The sequence below is a fragment of the Hirundo rustica genome, chromosome 2 (assembly GCF_015227805.2).
Source record: "Hirundo rustica isolate bHirRus1 chromosome 2, bHirRus1.pri.v3, whole genome shotgun sequence".
NCBI classification, from domain to species: domain Eukaryota; kingdom Metazoa; phylum Chordata; class Aves; order Passeriformes; family Hirundinidae; genus Hirundo; species Hirundo rustica.
Window position 1 is genome coordinate 48,228,000 of NC_053451.1, and position 18,225 is coordinate 48,246,224.

Here is an 18,225-nt window from a genome sequence, read left to right on the forward strand (position 1 = left end):
GACTGAATGCAATTTTTTCTTCAAATGATACAATTAAAGAAACAGCATCCTCATTAGCATAATACATTAAATGATAAAAAGAATTGGACAGATGCCTAATCTTGAAATGCTTCTCAATTTACAAGTATACATCTTAAAAAGAAAGCAGTTGAGGTCTGTTCTTTCTAGCTGCCTGCCTTAATCATCGAAACTGCTGCTTATATATCTTACTGTCTCAAAGAGAGACAAAATATACAAAAATTAATCATCTATTCCAGGGTGCCATCCACATAAATTCAGTTGCACACATATGTAGATGCCAGAACATCCACAATACTTGGGGTCATCTGAGACTGGCTGCCTACCAGACAAAAGTACACATTTGAGAAAATGTTCTCAGCTGGGGCCTTATGCAGCCCCAAAGCAGTCCAAAGGCAGCTACCATAAAAATGAAACATTCATTTTTTTTGTCGATTTTGACATTAATTATCCAGAAGTTTATGATCACATGTTGATCCACAGAGAAATGTGTTTGAGATTCCCATCAAATTTAGTTTTTGAGGAGAATTTTTCTGAATTCTTGTAAAAATGGCATTGTGGCTTTAATGAATAGTGAAAATGTGGCAAGAAGAAGGTGGCATTTACACTGATGCCTCCATGACTTGCCTATACTCTGTTCTTGTCCAACATAAGTTGCAGTGCTGCAGTTTCTGTTTCTCTTTAAGATTCATCCTACTTCTGTTACTTTACCACCTTCACATCTGTAGGCTCCCAAAGGCTTTTGAGATGAAGCAAAAATCTTGTGAAATTTCAGAATTATGTAGCCACCTGTGAATGTGGGGAGGTTCCTTAGACTTTGTCCAGAGTGCTGAACAAGAGGTGGGTTTGTGGTAGGGAGGGATTTATTTGCCCTCATCAATGAGGATAATTATTCTGCATGACCCAGCATTTGGCTCAGGGTCTCCTCAGGGACTCACAGTGCCATGTGCAACACAGTTATTGCTCCATGTGCATATTTTTTTCCCAGTAAAAAAATGTGAAATATGGTGATCACCAGAGTATTTGGGTACGCAGGGTTAGTGGTACTGACTTTTGAATTATTCCACTTAGAACATCAATTCAAGGTAGAGGCTGGCTGCAAATGAATGTCAGTTTTTCTCAGTGGAAACAAACTTCCTTTCCTCTAGTCCTAAAGCTTCTCAGATGGAGTGACAGGAACCACCACTGTGAGCTGCAGTGGGCAGCCAGAGAGCAGAGAGGTAGGTAGCAGTAGGCAGTCTCTACCATAACAATATTCTGCTCCTTTGAAACTTATGTATTTTGGTGAGTAGAAATCCCAATTTAATGTTAGACAAGGAAAAATCATCCACTGATGAGTAAATTGACAGGTCACTCTAGAAAGTCAGAAGGTCTACTGGCAATAGTGTTATTATTGTAGCAGTCTGGGTTTGTGTTTGGCATGAAGACCGCTATGACAATATTAATACTGCTCAGAAGATGGTATGGAAGGTAATTGTAATGGTTTTAATTTAATAAAACCAGGCAGAAACACCAATTAATGTAGGGGTTTTAGTATTAATTTTTGTGGGAGGGAGAGATTAGGAGAAAAACAAACAAAGCAGGCTTAGGCTTAAAAAAATGAACACAAATAGTTTTATTAACATATATTAAAAGAATGAGGAGGAAAGAAAAAAAATGAGAAAAAGAAAACTTAAACTAAAACAGAATGATACTTTAAAACACGCTTATTTCCTCTTACAAACCATTAACTTTCTTATTGAACAACATAAAAAGACACAATTTAGGATTTTCAGTCAGTTTCACGATTTAGACATAACCACTTATTACTTTAGGAGAAGAGTCTTTCCAAGATCTTTTATGAAGACGTTTGCTACAAGACAAAATAGTCCAGTGCTCCTAATGTCACACATCTGCTGCTGCCTGGAGTTTTTGCAGACTGTGATGTTCTATCAGCAAAGCTTCTCAGTGTATCTGGGGTACTATTTACGAATACTTCTTCTAGTCTAAAATCATCTTTGTGTCAAAGGCTGAGACTTCTTTTTTAACCCAAGGGTGGGGGCTTCGAAGTTTCTAAATAAATCTTAATTTATGTAATTTATTAATTTATGTAATCTAATTACATCAGTCCTTAATTTTGATTAGAATAGCATTCTACTCAAATAACACTAAGATGCTGCAAAGAACAGTTCATTTCTTCCTAATTTACCTTAGAAAAGTCCAGTTCAAAATGTCCACTTCTTCAATCCTATTCCAACATTATTAGTTCTTTCACTCCTCATCTAACTGACTTCATGTAGTGTCCGTTTCTATGTACCTTCTACTTTTCTTTCTTCTTTCTCTCAAGGAAGAATTGTGCTTTAAAAGTTCCATGTTGCTAGAAAAAGGGTTCCATCCACCTGGGCTTGCAAGGGCCACGTGCACGCGCCAGGCTGCAGGGCTGCAGAAAAATGCAAGGCCGTGCTGATGGAGGAAGCTGGTAGATGTCCTTTTTTTCCACCCCTCGGTCTCATCTAGGGTGGTCCAGCTTGGAGCTACCACAAAGCTGTAAAAGGGCTTCACCTGGGCTGCTCTTATGTGGGTAGCAGCTCCCGGAGGCTGGGCCGGGCCGGCTCAGCCGCCCAGAGGGCAGCAGGGCCTGACCTGGGCCTCTCCCGCTGCATGCGGCTGGCAGCTCCCAGAGGCCCGGCCGGGCCCAGCCGCCCACGATGTTGCCTCATGGCTGATTCCAAAGCGAGAGAGAGCGGGCGGTCACCAGCAGATTAGTTTTAAATGTCCCTTCCAAAGTCGCATTGACACTACTCATTGGTCAACCTAGCTGCCAATATCTCGGCCAGCTTTTTGAAAGGTCCTTGTCCTCCCCACCCCCCCCAAACTCACTCTACGGTCAAGGCAGGGAAAAACATTTTACATTTCTCTATATCTAGAAAACAAAATTGTGCCAACCCATGATAGCACATTAGTGCTCCATTTTCATGTTGACCTTTGAAGTAATTTGGAGCCAAAGACTTGCCTGTTTGATTTTTCTGGTGTCTTAACACATCGAGCTGAATGTGATCCCTTTATGTCCTGCTAGCCTTTCATATATGCTGAAGTAGTAACTGTGAGGCTGGAGAGCTCCAATCCATAAAAGGCAGAGCACCATTGATCTTGCTGATACGAGTTCAAAGCACTATCTGGAAATACAAATGATAGTCCTAGAGAATGAATCAATGGTGTGCTACGTGCTAGGGTGTGCATTTTTGAGGCAGTGCTGTATCTCACTCAGAACTGTGGTTGCCTCCAGTGAGTTGCAAACACTAAGATGTGAGCATCCCTACATTTAGCTGATCTGATCACTAATAGCACTTCAACCATTCAAAATTCAATATTGCAGTCTGTAGGATTCTGTAGACTTTCTCAGGGTTTTCTCTCCATCCATCCCTGCTCTCTGCATACTCTTCCTGGGGCTGCTTCATTTGGCATGAGGTGTGGGATAGAGGAAGGGCAACCCTTCCTCATCTACTTCAAGGATTTGGGGACCTAAAGGTGCCTTTTGCTGGCACAGCGCCTGGGTTTCTTTATCAGAGAGAAAAATGGAGACAAGATGACATGGAGGTGTGTTGCTCTGTGGGCTTGGGATCTAGTTAGAGTGTATTTTTTGGGCCTGAGGATCCAATTCTTCCCCAAATTGGACATTGTTATCTAGTCTGTGCTCATGCTCATGGTGAGCTTGTTATAGCTTGTGTGTACTGTAAGGACCAAGACTGAAACAGTCTTCATTGCTTTCTGTGATTTTTTTTTTCTTTTTTTTTTTTTCTTCTAGATAATGATATTCATTACAATCCTACTAATTTTTCTTGTGGGTCTCCTGATACTTCATGATTTTTTTAATGACTGATTTGCATACATGTTAAATATGCATATGATCATAAGCATTTTCTAATACCTACAGTTTGAGGAGAAAAAGCAAACAACTGTTCTAGAAGTCTGAGTAAACAATTGACAAATAAATGTGTTGTAATTTATTTTTAATGATAGTTTGGAGGAGTGACTCATAATTTTTTAATTGCAGGGTTTTTCAATGCAAAACTTGTTCTACTCTTATTTTTTTTACTTAGTCTTACAGGTAAATAAATGTAGACTCAGTTATTTTTTCCTGCTAGGAGTACACAGGATTGTAGCCTGGCATGTATATTTTTCTAGAATTCTAATAATTCCTGTCAGATGTCATCTGTTTACATTTGAGCTGCAGTTACAGATTTGTCTGTGTTCCACTGTTGGGATCCATCTCTACAGTAGCTAGGAGGTTTCCCAGAAACATAAGCAACATAAGCAATGATCTTACTTTTCCTCTCATAAGGCAAGGGTTTAATTTTTTTTTTCCTAAAATGCTTTGTTCTTATTACATTAGTTAATAGTGGGATGAAATACTTCATATTAGTTTTGACTTTTTAAAAAACTTGCCAGAAACTTATAGTAAGCCTTTTGTCTGCCCAAATATTTGGCAATGTATGAACATTTACCATGTAAAAAGGTGTCTCTAAAGGAAATATTGAGGCTGCTTCTTGCTCAAGTGAGTTTAACTCTTAAGGAGGAGGAGGAGGTCTTTGCTGACATAATAAACTACTCAAAAAATAAATGCAGGAAGCTTGGAACCTGTCCTCCATTTTCTGATTTTTAAGAGCATTTTTCTTTTGTCTGCTCCAATGCTGTTTAAAATTGATTCCTGTAATTTTTGGGCTTTATTAATTTGACTGACATTAAAATGCTGTTTCTATGGAGTCAAAAGCATGCTTTGTATGCTGGTTCCATAAAAAAGAGAAAAAAAAAAATAAATAATTGTTCCACTTTTGAATATGAGAGTACACCAAAACATGTTGTTTAAAAATAAAGGGAAGTAAATACAATGTTTCTCCCAAATTCTCCTGAAGAATATATTTGTTAGATATTTGTCTCTTAGGGATTTTCTGAAGAGAGTAAGCCTGAATTTAGCCATATAACTGGCTTTAGAATGTGTATTTTTCTCAGTTTTCACTCACAAAAGGTAATCTAAATATTTCATATATTTACGGGTTTATGTTACTTCTAGTTTAGACTAGAACATACAAAATTGTGAACCTGCCACAGTTTTTAGAGAATCCCACATCATTCTATTTTTGCAGTGAATACGTGTTCCACTCTTAGTAAATTTCAAAGATTAATTTGCGAAAATTCCCTGGGCAATTGGCTTGGCATCTGCTAATTTAATTCCCATGTAGCACTGTAATAGGGTATAAATTAGAACTCTAGGGACAACTGATAGTGTTCAGTGAAGATGAAACTCTGAAGTATATGAAAAGGATTGCTTTGCTTATGCTGCAAGTGGTGATGAAGAGGTAGAAGAAAGTTTAGAAGAGATGAAGGAGCTTGAGTTCTTCTAATACCAAACCTGATCCCAAATGGGAAGAAATTATTATTTGCACACTGTATCATATAAATGCTTGAGATTAAACTTGCTGTGACAATGAGAGAAAATAGGTGTTGACTGTCACCACCTTTCAAACCCTCAAGGCCAGCAATCAGATTTTTCTTTCCTAAGTCTCTCTTCTGGTCTCTCTCAATTAATCCATGCTATAAATTCCTGGCCTGACTCCCCTACTCATATCAGTTACTTTTACCATTAGTAAAAACCTTCAGGATCCATTGGTTTCTTTATTTCCTGCCTTCCTTCACTTGGGCAAAAGTCAAGAAGAATATGCTGAGGGTTAGGAAATACCATGTTGCCAAAAGACTCATCTCCTAACTAGAAGAAAGCTCAGCACAAATTATAATGGATTGTGTGTAGATTCATACTGACATGTTTTGAATATAATGTTTTGGTTCAGTTAGGAGAAAATTTTGTTACTGCTCCACTGACCTGCAATTATGTGACGTAGTATCATAGCCATGCAAGTCAGGACAGAGGCAAGAGGGAATGCTTATCTGTTGATAAAGAGAAGAAGGAGGAAACTGCTCTCTGAAAAATTACTCTGATGCACTTTTTACCACTATTGATGGGTCTCTTCAAACTTTGCCACATTTTTCTTCCTCAGCTTTTTCAGCTTTTTTTATCTGGAAAAAATTAAATGTCCTTGGATTTATGTTGCTGCTGTTGACACTGCACTCCACATGAAAAACGTTTTATTTGGAAACAGGCTGATGTTTTTGCCCAGCCATTACTTTATAAATTCATCCTCTCATCCCCATCCCTGAGTGAGGGATTTTTTTTTTAGCTCCTGGATGGGACTGACCTGGTTTTACCACCTTTCCCTGTTGCAGTTACCACTGCTAGGCCAGCTCTTTCCAAGACTATCTGCCTGATGTCCTGCCATGCCATTCTGCACCTTATTCTCTCTGTGACTGGCTCATTGGTGTTTCAGACATGTAGCTAAAATGGATATTCTCTTTTTTTTTTTTTTCTCTGCACATTTTTCTGTGCAGAGAGAACAGTTGACTACTTCCCACGCTCACAGCATGGAGTTACCAACATGTTTTACTTGAAATCCTGTCACTTTTCCTGTAACACCCCTTAGATATTCAGTACCCCACTTCTGATGCAAGTGCTTTTCCTATCACAGCCGTGGACATCGGCCACTCTCCTGGCTGATCTTTCCTGCTGCACCACCTTCTGTGCACCCCCTTTGCTGCCTCCCATGTGTGGCTGAGACTGTATAAAGTTCTTATCCTCAGCCCTGGGTGCCCTTCACATCTCTACCTGATCCTTGGCCAGTTTGATGCCTCACTCATGAACCACTTATTAGCGACTCCAAGAGCAGCACTATTATGTTTGCTACATTTCACTGATTTTTAGCTCCACACGCTGGGAGCTGGTGAAGCTGATTGGGGACACTGGTAAAAATAATTCTGTTGTAATGTAGTTTACCGCAAAGAGTTTTGTCAATAATGGTGGGTCAGTTCTAATTTTGTGGGGATTATTGGGTTTTTTCCTTCTAATTATGAAGAAAATCACTAGGAAGAATGTTAAACATCTTGGTTTTCTGCACTTTGATGCAAGCTCTTCCTGGAAATGAAGACTCTCTTCTTAAAGATGGACAATTTATAAAGTCAACTCAATGGATTCACTTCAGCATACTGGACTTTCAGGGTCAAGAATAAGCAAGAAAACTACTTGGGGCTTGAATGTCTATCTGGCTTTGCACTGAGTCTGCTCCAGCAACTCTACCAGAGTAACACCTGAGTGTTCACACTCAGAGAATCTTCTGAATTGGAAGGGGCACACAAGTCTAGCTCTTAATTTACGGCCATTTACGGACACCCGACTTACTGGGGTGGGGTCTTTGATTTGACACTTTGAGATTGTCTGTTTTAATATGGGCTGGCTGAAGAGGGGCTTTAAGTCACAAAATAATAATGCAGAGTGACACCCATCTGAGAGTCAAGAGCCGTATTGACTTCACTGGCCATCTGGATGAATCAGACCATGGATCTTGTTCTGCCAGGGTCTGATGGCTTTTGCTCAGCTTTCATGTTTAGAGTAGAATGGTGGGAATCTAACAACTATCCTCCTTCTCTAAATCCTCTGAAAGGTGTTATCATGTGTGTCACATCTCCATTGGATCATCCTGTCCTCATCAGTGAGAACAGAAATTCTTCTTGGGTCTCGCAGGCACTGTTTCAGAGGCATTTTGCGTCCTGCCTGTAGGAGAGGTCCCTGCCCATGGTGGCTGATGTTGGGCCTAGGTGATCTTTAAGGTCCATTCCAACTCCTTGACATTCTATTATTTCTTTTTCCTTTCTTTTATTTTTTTAATCTACTTTTTCTTATTACCTTCATAAGGCTGTGTGGCTTGACTGGGAATACAGTTTTCACATGCTTACATGTTCCATTAAAATTTCAGTGGATTGAGCCCACTGGGTCTTCTTTGGTTTATTGTATTAAAAACAGTCTGTGTCCTAAAGACCCAGTTTTTTTTATAAAAGCCTCCAGGCTTTACCCCATAATATACCAAATTCTATTTCACTTTTTAAATGTTATTAAAGGAATTTGGATTTTACCTTAAATTTCTTATAGTACTGGAAGCTGCATTGAAGGGAAGGGTGCTGCTGCTGTAAAAGTCTAGCTGGCTTATGCCATGTTCTTGGAGTAGAGTTTTTTCACCAGCTGGAATTACAAAAACTGTTGTTGCCACTTGCCACACTAGGGAAGAATTAATGGCACTAATTCTGAAAAAATGAACCTGCAAACCATTGGACAAACTCAGGACAATATCCTGAGGAAAGTTCCACAGCACAGAGTGGAATTGATAGCCTTGGAATCTGATTTTTAAAGGGTGGAGATCCTTCAGAGCTGGAGCTTCCTTTTGCAGAATGTCTGGTTGTTTGCACATGACTTGAGGGCATTACTTGGAGGAGCCATTGCTGAGCACCTCCTCAAGCACACTGGTCCCTTTTCTGAGTGGACACATCCCTTTTATTCCAGGAGGGTGGCTATCCACACATGACATAGAGCAGTGCAGAGGTTCCTCTTTGCCTTGAATTGCCCCACACTGTAAATCGCCCCTTGTCACTGGAGAGCGTGGTTGGTGTCCATTTGTAGTAAAGTTGCGCCTTGCGGATGAGTCTACAAGCCCTCTTGCAGGCACCATTTCCTTCATCCAACTCCACACTCTGTAAGGGAACAGCCTGTCTTTCTTGTGAGAGCAAATAAGTGCAGCCAGTTTATCAAAGTAAGGTGGAAGAGACTATGCCACCTCATGTTCTTGGTGTAAAAAAATAATTTGTGCTTTATGAGAAGTATCTTTAGAGAACAGAAGAAATCTTTATTTTTCTGCTGAGAAATTGGTTTCCTGCTGATCTAGTGAATCTCAGCCATCCCTGCTGCTTATTAACTTTTATACTCCAGGAGTTCATTTTGAGTGCTCTCTTCTGAGAGGCCAGGGAAAATTGCCTGGGATATGGAAAGCAGGGGATATGAAAACATCTCTGGTTAATGCAATATGTAATCCTCTTATTTGATATCAGTGATAAGCAGATCCTTGATCTGTGTGTGCTATGGTCCTTTTTGTAGTCAGGATATTCTGTTAGCGCAATTACTAATGCCTCCCTTCCCAACTACGTGAATGTTTCTTATTTACGCAGCTTAAACTCTTTATTCTTGTTACTAACTGATCATTTAGCAGACTGGCTGCTGGCATGGCTGGGTACTGCAGATTGAAGGAGAGTGGTCTCAGTGAAACACATCATTACACAGGCTCTGGCCCTGGCTGCTGGGAATTGTGTAGAAATAACATAAAAATATCTGGCACACTAGGGCTGAAAAGAATAGAACTGAGCCACTTTGCCCTGCTTAACTGTTAGTGTTCAGAGTGTCTTTCACAATCATCCAAAGCCACAGTAGAAGTAGTGAGTAAACCAAAATATCTTAGCAAAGCTAAAGGTCTTTCATAGCTAAATGTTCAAGAGAATCCTTGACAGCTTCATCTGTGTCTTAGGGATAGTACTTATCAGTTGTTTTCGTACATAATTTAGGGGGAAACAATCAGTACAATATGACTGCAAGCATGGTTTAAATTCAAGTGGAAATATAGAAGAGAAGGCAGGAAATGGAGGTTAGAGAAAACAGACAGGAGGATAATTAGGTGAGAAGATTGAAAGAAGTCTAAGGGGTGGCAGAAATAGAACTTGGAGGGATTATGAGGAAGTAAACTTCAGGGATCCAACGAAAGCTTTCAGAGAAGGTGCTGAAATAGTCTGCAGCATGTTAGAAACAGATACTGCTCAACACAGGCTTTATCTTAATGTTGTCTATTGTAGATTTAGAAGAGGAGAGCTGGAAGGAATCCTGAGACATCATCTTTTACACGTGTGCACTCTAAAATGTTGCTGACCCATTTTCACATGCACTGATGAGAATCCATGGCACTCACTAATTGCATGGGTACTCTTTTAGACTGTTCAGGCATCTGGAAATATTTAATTGATATCAAGCATGACTGGAGGTTGAATCCAGGTACTATGACAGTCCCCTCAGTAAAAGTAACTTGAAAAGTAACCACGTATGTACATCACACACCAGTATTACAATGGTAAAACAAATCCTTCTGGAGAATGTCTATCTGTGGCACTGGGAATAATTTAAACTTCAGTAGAATAGCAATAGAATTGAAGTTTGTTTTTGTAGAAGGACACTTTGGATTTTAGCATCCACAGAATTGGCGAAGGAAGGTAGCTAGAGAGAAGGACATAGTTATTAGAACCTCTTACTCAGTGTTTTGTGGTTTTGGTTCTTACCAGAGATCTGTGACTGGTGTGATTTATAATCTTTTGCCAGGTCAACAGACATCCCCATCCTTCTGTTTTCCTACTTGCCCCTTGTTTGAATTACTGGTCCTTAAAACTGGAGCTACAACAAAACAGGTCTCATGCATGTGAATACGCGTTCTTATGCAGTGTTGTGACTACTTATAGAGTTTTTCCTTGTATGCAGAACATGTTATCATGTCCAAATAAGAGTATCAGCAAAAATAAGGGTAGGAGGAAGCTGTTTCTGAACTATCTGGTACACTTCCACCGAGTTAAATTAATTTTAGAGAATTTTCTTATGAGTGCTGGGAGTGCCAATCACTCTAAATTCTACCATGAAAGCCATGGGACAGTCTTTAAAATCAAATGTTGATTCGGGAGAAAGAGTAAATCATAAAGAAATGTTGCATTTAGCAATTAACATGTCAATTAAACACTATACACCAAAAATTATTAGGGTTTTTTTTTTTTTTTAATGACAATTTTATAGGTTTCAAGACCACAGAATTACGCTAATGGTGACAAAACTACCAGAACTACTGAAGCTTGTTTTCAACTGGATTTTTCTCTCATGATTAGTTCTCTTTTTACTGAGTTGTACCATGCTCTTTTGTACAGAGAAACCACACAGGGGAAAGCCCTTAGTGATGCTGGAGTTGCTGTGGAAACATCAGTCGCAGTAGCACCTTATTAGACAATATACAGTTGCAATGAGAGAGAAACCGTGATGAAGAGATCAATTCCTTGTTGTATCACAAAATACTTATTCCATTTGCAGCTGTCTCATCATTAAGGAAAAATTTTCCCATGAAGGCTTTCTGTTGTCATATGAAGTTAAAGCTACTTTCCAGGCTTTCCTCAGCTCTGCTCCCTGATCACCAACTTTCACAAAACTCGTGGGAATTCATCACTTCCATCACAGTTGCTTGAAACTGGCCAGGAAGGTCAAAAGAAGACAGGTCATGCATATAAACTGTGGTAATTTAGGATGTACTTGGACATAAAGTAAATCCTTACATGTAAGAACTCATTTGGTCTGTAGTGACTGGATCTGAGGCTATGGGGTCATAGAATGATTGTTCCTTCTGTACCCTGCATTACTCTTACATCATCCTACAAAGTATGTCTCATACTGCCATTGGACGTGGGCTTCAGCTCTGATCTGAGAGGGCAACTTCTGTAAAACACCTTCAAATTCCTTTATAGAAAGATGATTAAAGCAAGCAACACCATAGTGATGAACACTTTAATACAGTAGAAGGCAGGCAGTAAGCTAACCCTAATTGGCATGTTCTGCAGAAAAGCCAGAGATGAATGTGTGTGGAGCAATCAAGGAGCACTTCTGGAGCTCACAATGGCTGAAGACAGCTTTGACAATTTTCCAACCCAAGGAGGATTTTTATCTCTCTGATTTCAACACAGTAGATCACCCAAACACCAAAAGCAAACTTTAAAAAAAAAAATCCATCCCCAAAAAACTGTTCTACAATTGCATGCTTAAGTGCATTATGGGCAATTAGAACTTCTCTCCTAGACAATTTCTCTTCTCTAATGAGAATTATGTATTGAGGTCAGAGGAAAACTGATTCCAATGATGCTCTTAACTTGCTGCTTGTATAGGCTGTGCTATACAGTAACTGAATGTGATTGCTTTCAGTTTAGACAAACGGTAAATACACAAGTCTATTGAGCTAAAACATGCTTCTTTCTGAAGCAAGCCAGTGATGATGTTATTTCAGAAGCTCTGCTTTAAAAAAGCTAAACAAATAAACAACAATTCCCACAACCTCCTTTAAGCTGTAAAATGTAATATTTTTTTGTCATGGTTTAGCCCCAAGTCACCCCTCATGCATTCCCCACCAGCAGGACAGGGGAGTGAATTTGAAGAGTAAAAATGACAAAACTTGTGGGTTGAGATAAAGACAGTTTGTTAGGGAAAGCAAGAGCCGTTCATGCAAGCAAAGAAAAACAAGAAATTAAAATAATTTCTTCCCATGGGGTAGGCTGGTGTTCAGCCATTTCCAGGAGAGCAGGAATGCACCACACATAACTGTAATTTGGGAAGACAAGCCCCATCACTGCAAATGTCTCTCCCTTCTTCCTTCTTTTCCCCCCTAGTTTATATGCTGAGTATGGCACCACACGGTCTGGGATCTCCCTTTGGTCAGCTGGGGTCAGCTGTCCCCGCTGTGTCCCCTCCCAGCTCCATGTGCACCCCCAGCTGCTGGGGTGGGGTGAGACCTGTGTAAGCCCTGCTCAGCAGTAACCAGAACATCCCTGAATTACCAACACTTTATTTTTCCCAGCACAAATCCAAAACACAGTCCGGTATGCAGCTATTGTGAAGAAAATTAACACAATACCAGCCACAACTGGCACATCATGACACAAAAGTTCTTTGTAATGAATTTTTTTTTTTTTTTTTTTTAAATTTCCAGTGCTTTTGTATCTGCTCTTGGGAGTGGCTTGGGTTCATGGTGTTCATGTATCTGATTTTTGGGGATATCCCTTTTTGGTTGCAGAAGGGTTTGTATGGGGTTTTTTTGGCTGTTGCTGGCTTGACTGATGACGATTGCTTCTACCTGTCACTGGTTTATTTCCTAGAGGCAAATTGACTCAGTGGTCTTTGTGCAAGATCTTATATAATGATAATTCAGGTGGAAAAGTGTCCTCCTAAAACTATATGGTGAAATAAGCTGTATGTGTATTGCTGCCTATAAGGAGATTCCCAGTTTGTTTTCAAAAGTGTTTATTCCTAGTCAAATAAAGACCTTAAGACTTATTTTTCACTTGGGGTGAAACCTCACCCTGGTGAGGAAGATCAAACATACAAGGCAGGTTTTTAGCTGTGAAAATAATCAGCAACCAAATCCCAGTGAAAGGATAAAGAAATATTGAAGGACTCTTGGGAAAAAAAATAGCTCCCTCAACACCTTTACAAGTTAAAAATGGGGCACTAAATTGTATCAATCATATACTTTAAAAAAATGGGTTCCAGTTTGCTTTTATTTCAACAAACGTAGATGTTAAATCTCAGATGAATAATATGTAGCAGGAAGACATATTGTGTCTGCTTTTTGGTGTTGTTTTTTATTTTTTTTTAAACCCAGAAATAGCTCTAAATAACTTAAATTCAGTTAAAAGAAGCCCATCTGTTACTGTTCTTGTTTTCTTACCCCTCATTTAAATGGTAAATATCAAACTGTAAATACCTAACTGCGTTTTGCTCTTTGACATAGAACACGTGGTAGTAGTTCACCTTGTTGTGAAAGTAGTGCAAAAAACAAGGCAGGCCTAAAATCATCATCATCTGCTTAATACAGTTTTTATTCCAATCAACTGCCGCGACATTGCCCCTTAGTTTCTTTAGGTCGCAGTTACCTGCTTTTCATGCTTACTTCTCCATTAATTTGAAAGGAGGTAACCAACCCTAGCTGATAGGAATGCTTTAGAAAGGAACAGTTTACACCCTGTGAATTTTTGAAACGCCCTTTTTATTTTAATGGTCCACGTATACTTTGTTTAATGAGTTTGAAAGCTTTAATTTAAACTGAAGTGGGTGCTCTAGTACTACTGCCAAAGCACTGTCAGGCAATGTTGGTTCTTATCTAACAAAACAACATAATCAAAAAAATGTGCAGTTGTTTTTATAACAATGATGGTTTCCTTCATGGAAAACAGGAAATAAATGTGTCTGAAGACTCTGCCTGGGCACAAATTGCTTAAAGCTATCCCTTGTTGTTGTTTTGGGTTTTTTTCTTCCCATCGAATTTAAGTTTCCCTTTGTATCTCTGCTGTCACTTGTAGGTTTTGTTTTTCTGAACCTAAGGTTTTTCTTTATCAGGTATATCAGAAACCATTTATTTTAGGTTCTTGAATTTTCCTACCATGACAAACATACTGGTTTTTTTCCGATTTTCTGGAGTAGTCAAGATAAATGAAGTGGGATGAAAAAATAGTAGGTTTTCCTGACCAGCTGCAGCATTATGTGAAGCTACAGGTTTGTCTCTATTAGCAAAGAGCACTGCCAGGCCCCAAGGAGAGCCTGTCTGCTGACACTGGAGAGCTGCTGGAGCAGTTCCTGCTCTGAATTAGACCCCTGCCAGGCAGCTTTCTCCCAGTGGATTCCCAGGCCTATTTTCAGGAGTTGGAGGGTCAGGACATGTCCCCATCAGGCAGCTTGCATGCACTCACCCATTTCAGTCCTATCTTGGAAGGTGACCTTATTCCCAGGGAGCTACTTGGGAATGACTGATTTAGTGGGATAGCTATAGCCTATGAAGTTTTCTCAAGCAACCTGAGCTGGCAGTGCTGTCAGCTGGTGAGCAAGGCAGCAGCTCTCCCATAATAGCATTGTTTGATTCCACATATGTACCCCAACCCTAGGATGACGTAGAGGTGGCGTGGGAGGAGAAGAGCTCTGTGGTGGCGTGGTTCCTGTCTGTCCTGCCATCAATACTGTGCTGGAGGTTCTCTGTCCCCTTGCTCTGAAGGAGGTCAGGAATGTCCCTCAGGACGTTCCCTTCTGGACATGGTTCATGGACATGGAAGCATGGTTCAGTGGTTGAAGTAATGTAACACCCAGTGGTAAAAAGGGAATCATAACATGTGTCAGGATGTGATGTTTTCAGGCTCAACAGATTAACAAAATGATTTAAAATGAGGTTGGTGCTAGTTCGTGATATATTTTTCCTCATTTTCTTTCTAAGCAGTGAGTTTTTCATTTGTTTCTCAGGGCATACTTCTCCTTCCATTTCTCATGACATTTCTTTCTTCCCATTCCTGTTCCCTCCTTCTGTTGTGTTCTCACGTTCCTAGCTGCCTGCCCCACTCATGAATTCTGCTGTATTGCATAGTTTCACTTGTCTGTGACCCAGTCCTGATCTTCTGCCATTTATCTCTTCTCTGGTGCACGCCGTGTCATGCCTTCGACCACCCTTGCTCCCCAACAGTGAAACCACAGCAGCAACACTCATGACTCTCGCCTTTCTTTACTTCCCTCCTTCTCTCTTTTCTCAGATTGAGGAGGATTGTCTCCCCAGACTGCCACCTCTAGCTGAGCTCAGTGTCCTTGTCCATCTCAATCCTTTTCAAGCTGTGAAGTTTCTCAGGTGTCCCATCATACTGACAGCCAAAGATCTGGGTTCCTGGATATTGATGCTGCGCACAGTAAAGGGGGCACTTGACTAATCTTTTCCTGCTCAAGCAGCTTTAAAAAGCAGGATTTTTAATCCTTTTTCTTCCCTGGTGCAGACACATTCAGGTGAGACTGTTTTCCAGTTTTAGCAGAAAATTAGAATTTGTTGCCATACAGAAAAGGAGTGGAGAAGAAACGGTTATTAAGTGGTGGCAGCTGGGTAAAACTCCTGCATTTAACTGTTTCGTATTTTTGCAGTGGAGTTGCATAAGTGCCAGGTGACATCTCTGTGCTTGTCTCTTTGTGGGCTGGTACGAGCAGTAGGGAGAGCTGTGTGAGGCTGCTCATGGGGGAGAGATGAGGTGGCTGCCCAGATACTTCAGCTCGGTGCTTTGGCAGTATTTTCTGAGCCGCAGTTACTGGATTTTCCTGCTGGCACAGAGGGATCTGTGAGCTGCAGCTTCCTGGCAGGATTCTGGGAACAACACCAAAACCCCCGACAGGCAGCGAGCAGGTTTTGTGCTCTGAGTCAGAAGCAGGCTGAGAAGATGCAGCCTTCAAAGCATGTATCCAAGATGGGGAAGGAGATCTGTGCGAGGCGGATATTTCCAGTGTGAGGCTCAGAGCCTGGGGGGACCCTCTCCTGCCAACACTCTTGGTGAGTCTGCGGGTCAGCTGCTAGTTTTCATGTAATCACAGGAGAAGGGAGATTTCTGCCTTTCACCACTGCTACCCTGAGCCAGCTCATCCTTCTAGCTATTTCTGTCTATGCTTATCTATAGCATCATCCCCCTCGTGCTTGTGTACCTGCCAAGCATTCAAAACAGGCACTGCTGTGGCAGCCTCTTTCCTTCTCTCCAGGCTGGAGGATAAACGACTGGATTGCTTTTTTTTTTAAATTTTATTTTATTTTATTGTTTCTCTGCATCAAGAATTTACAGTGGGAAAGCTAAGCTGGAGGAATGCTTTCAGGAGTGGGTGGCCAGATTGGCAGATCTCTACTTGTTCTTAGCCCCTAGAGAGGTCCTGCAGCCTAACCCTTGCCAGGCTCTCTCTGGGCATTGGTGCTCTTTCTGGAAGCGATGGTTTCTTGGAGTGAGATGTGGTCTTGGGTAAATACAGACAAAGTTTGGATGCGAGAGAGAAGACCTGGATCTGTCTTGCCCACAAGGGGACCCAGAACAGAAAGCTGAATGCTTGGGTGAGTTCACAGTAGCCGGCTTGTTCAGTGTAGAGCGCTGTATTCTTCTTTATTTTAGAGTGAGTTAGCCAAGGTAAAAATAGCAGTATCAGAATTCCTAATATATCTACACTATTTATATACTCATTGCTGCTATATGTATTGTTTTGTTTAGTTTGGGCTGTGAAGTAGACTGCTCTCTGTGTTTAGTGCGTCTCACTGGGGCTTGTGAGTTTACTCCCCACTGGGAATTTCAGTGCTTGTGTCTGGAGTTGTGCAAATACATGCAGGTGTGCAAAATTTGCACCCTGCTTTAGTGTCTTTGTTACAACACTGGTTTAAGTCATTAAATTTCACTCAGATTTGAAAACTGACATTAAAGCATGTCTTCTGCTACCTTGGTGTATGACTTCACAGGTAAAAAATCATAAATGTGTATATTTGTAACATACTGCTTCTGTTCTTTAAAATACAAGGATCAGACATAATGGAAGTTTCAATGCACCCTCCCAAAGTTGCTTCATTGGAGAGGTGTGAAAAGCGATTGAATAATCAGAATTTTCTTCTTTTAAATAATTAGGTTTTAAACAGAATTTCAGTGTGAGGCTGCCAGGTGTTCCCAAATACTTCTATCCTTACACGGACTGAAACTGTCATTGTAACATTTGAAATGAGACCCGGGTTCAGATGTCTTACGTCTATGTTTCTTTGTTAAATCTGTAATTAAATATGAATTCCTATGGAAATATGTCCCGTGGAAGTTGTTTTGATGAGAAAGAAGCGTTGCAGTATGTGGAGTATCTAAACATCTAAACTGGTATGTTTTTGTAATGGTGTTTATAAACACCTCTGTGCTGTGGGCAACCACTGCATTCATTTACAAAATGCAGCTTTGAAAACAAAAATAGGTTTTTGCACTTCCACAACAGCATAAATATATTTGTAGGTGGTTACAAGTAATGGAGCATTTGGGCTGAGATGTCCTGTGAAGGGCTAAGAGTTGGACTTGATGATCCTTGTGGGCCCTTTCCAGCTTCTGTGATTCTGTGTGATTCTGCTGGCTATGATTTGGATGAGGCATTTGGCCAGGATTTTAGCTTAGTTTCTTACTGGCATGTGAATTTAAACCTGTCAAGTCCAAGGAAGAACGTGTTTTACCCTGGTTGCTCAAAATTATCCACCTTTGCTTGTATGAGTCAGGCAGATCTCAATATATATTAATATTACGAGGTTTTCAAATCTATAAGTAACAAAATTCTACTTTTTTCTCAATCCATAAGTACAAGCAACCAGTGCTTGCACAGCCCTTGTCACAAGTTGGTAAGAAAATCCTTTACAAATGGGATTGCTGCCACTGCACTGTTGTAGGCATTGAGGAATGACAGCACAGGAGGTGGGAGGAATTATGTCTCATTTTCACCATCTAAAGTTAAATTGGTCCTTTCAGCTCACCACCACGGGGTGAGGTGCACAGTTCATCTTTGGAGCATCTTTGTTTTCTTTAAGAAATGCAGTTAAATAGCTTAATTCTCCGACTCAGTCCCAGGCTCTTGTTCCCTGGATTTGATAGGCTGAGTTTCTTTGCTTCTAATGCTGCCTTTTGGAGACAACTAATTATTTCCCTCTGAGAAAGAACCTATTTTAATTT

At 40.4% G+C, this 18,225-nt stretch overlaps 1 protein-coding gene across 3 annotated transcripts in view; it reads left to right on the top strand.

Moving 5' to 3' along the window:
• Nucleotides 1–18,225, top strand: part of MTUS2 (microtubule associated scaffold protein 2) — a 273,696-nt gene that overhangs the window by 14,577 nt on the left and 240,894 nt on the right. The window contains exon 1 of one of the 3 annotated variants that reach the window (XM_040057243.2): nt 15,952–16,055. The exons of 1 other annotated variant lie outside the window; for it this stretch is intronic. The gene's annotated coding sequence lies outside the window, so the exon portion shown is untranslated. Of the gene's footprint in view, nt 1–15,951; nt 16,056–16,504; nt 16,599–18,225 lie in introns of those variants that run through there. One more of the 3 variants, XM_058419555.1, reaches the window with a different exon arrangement.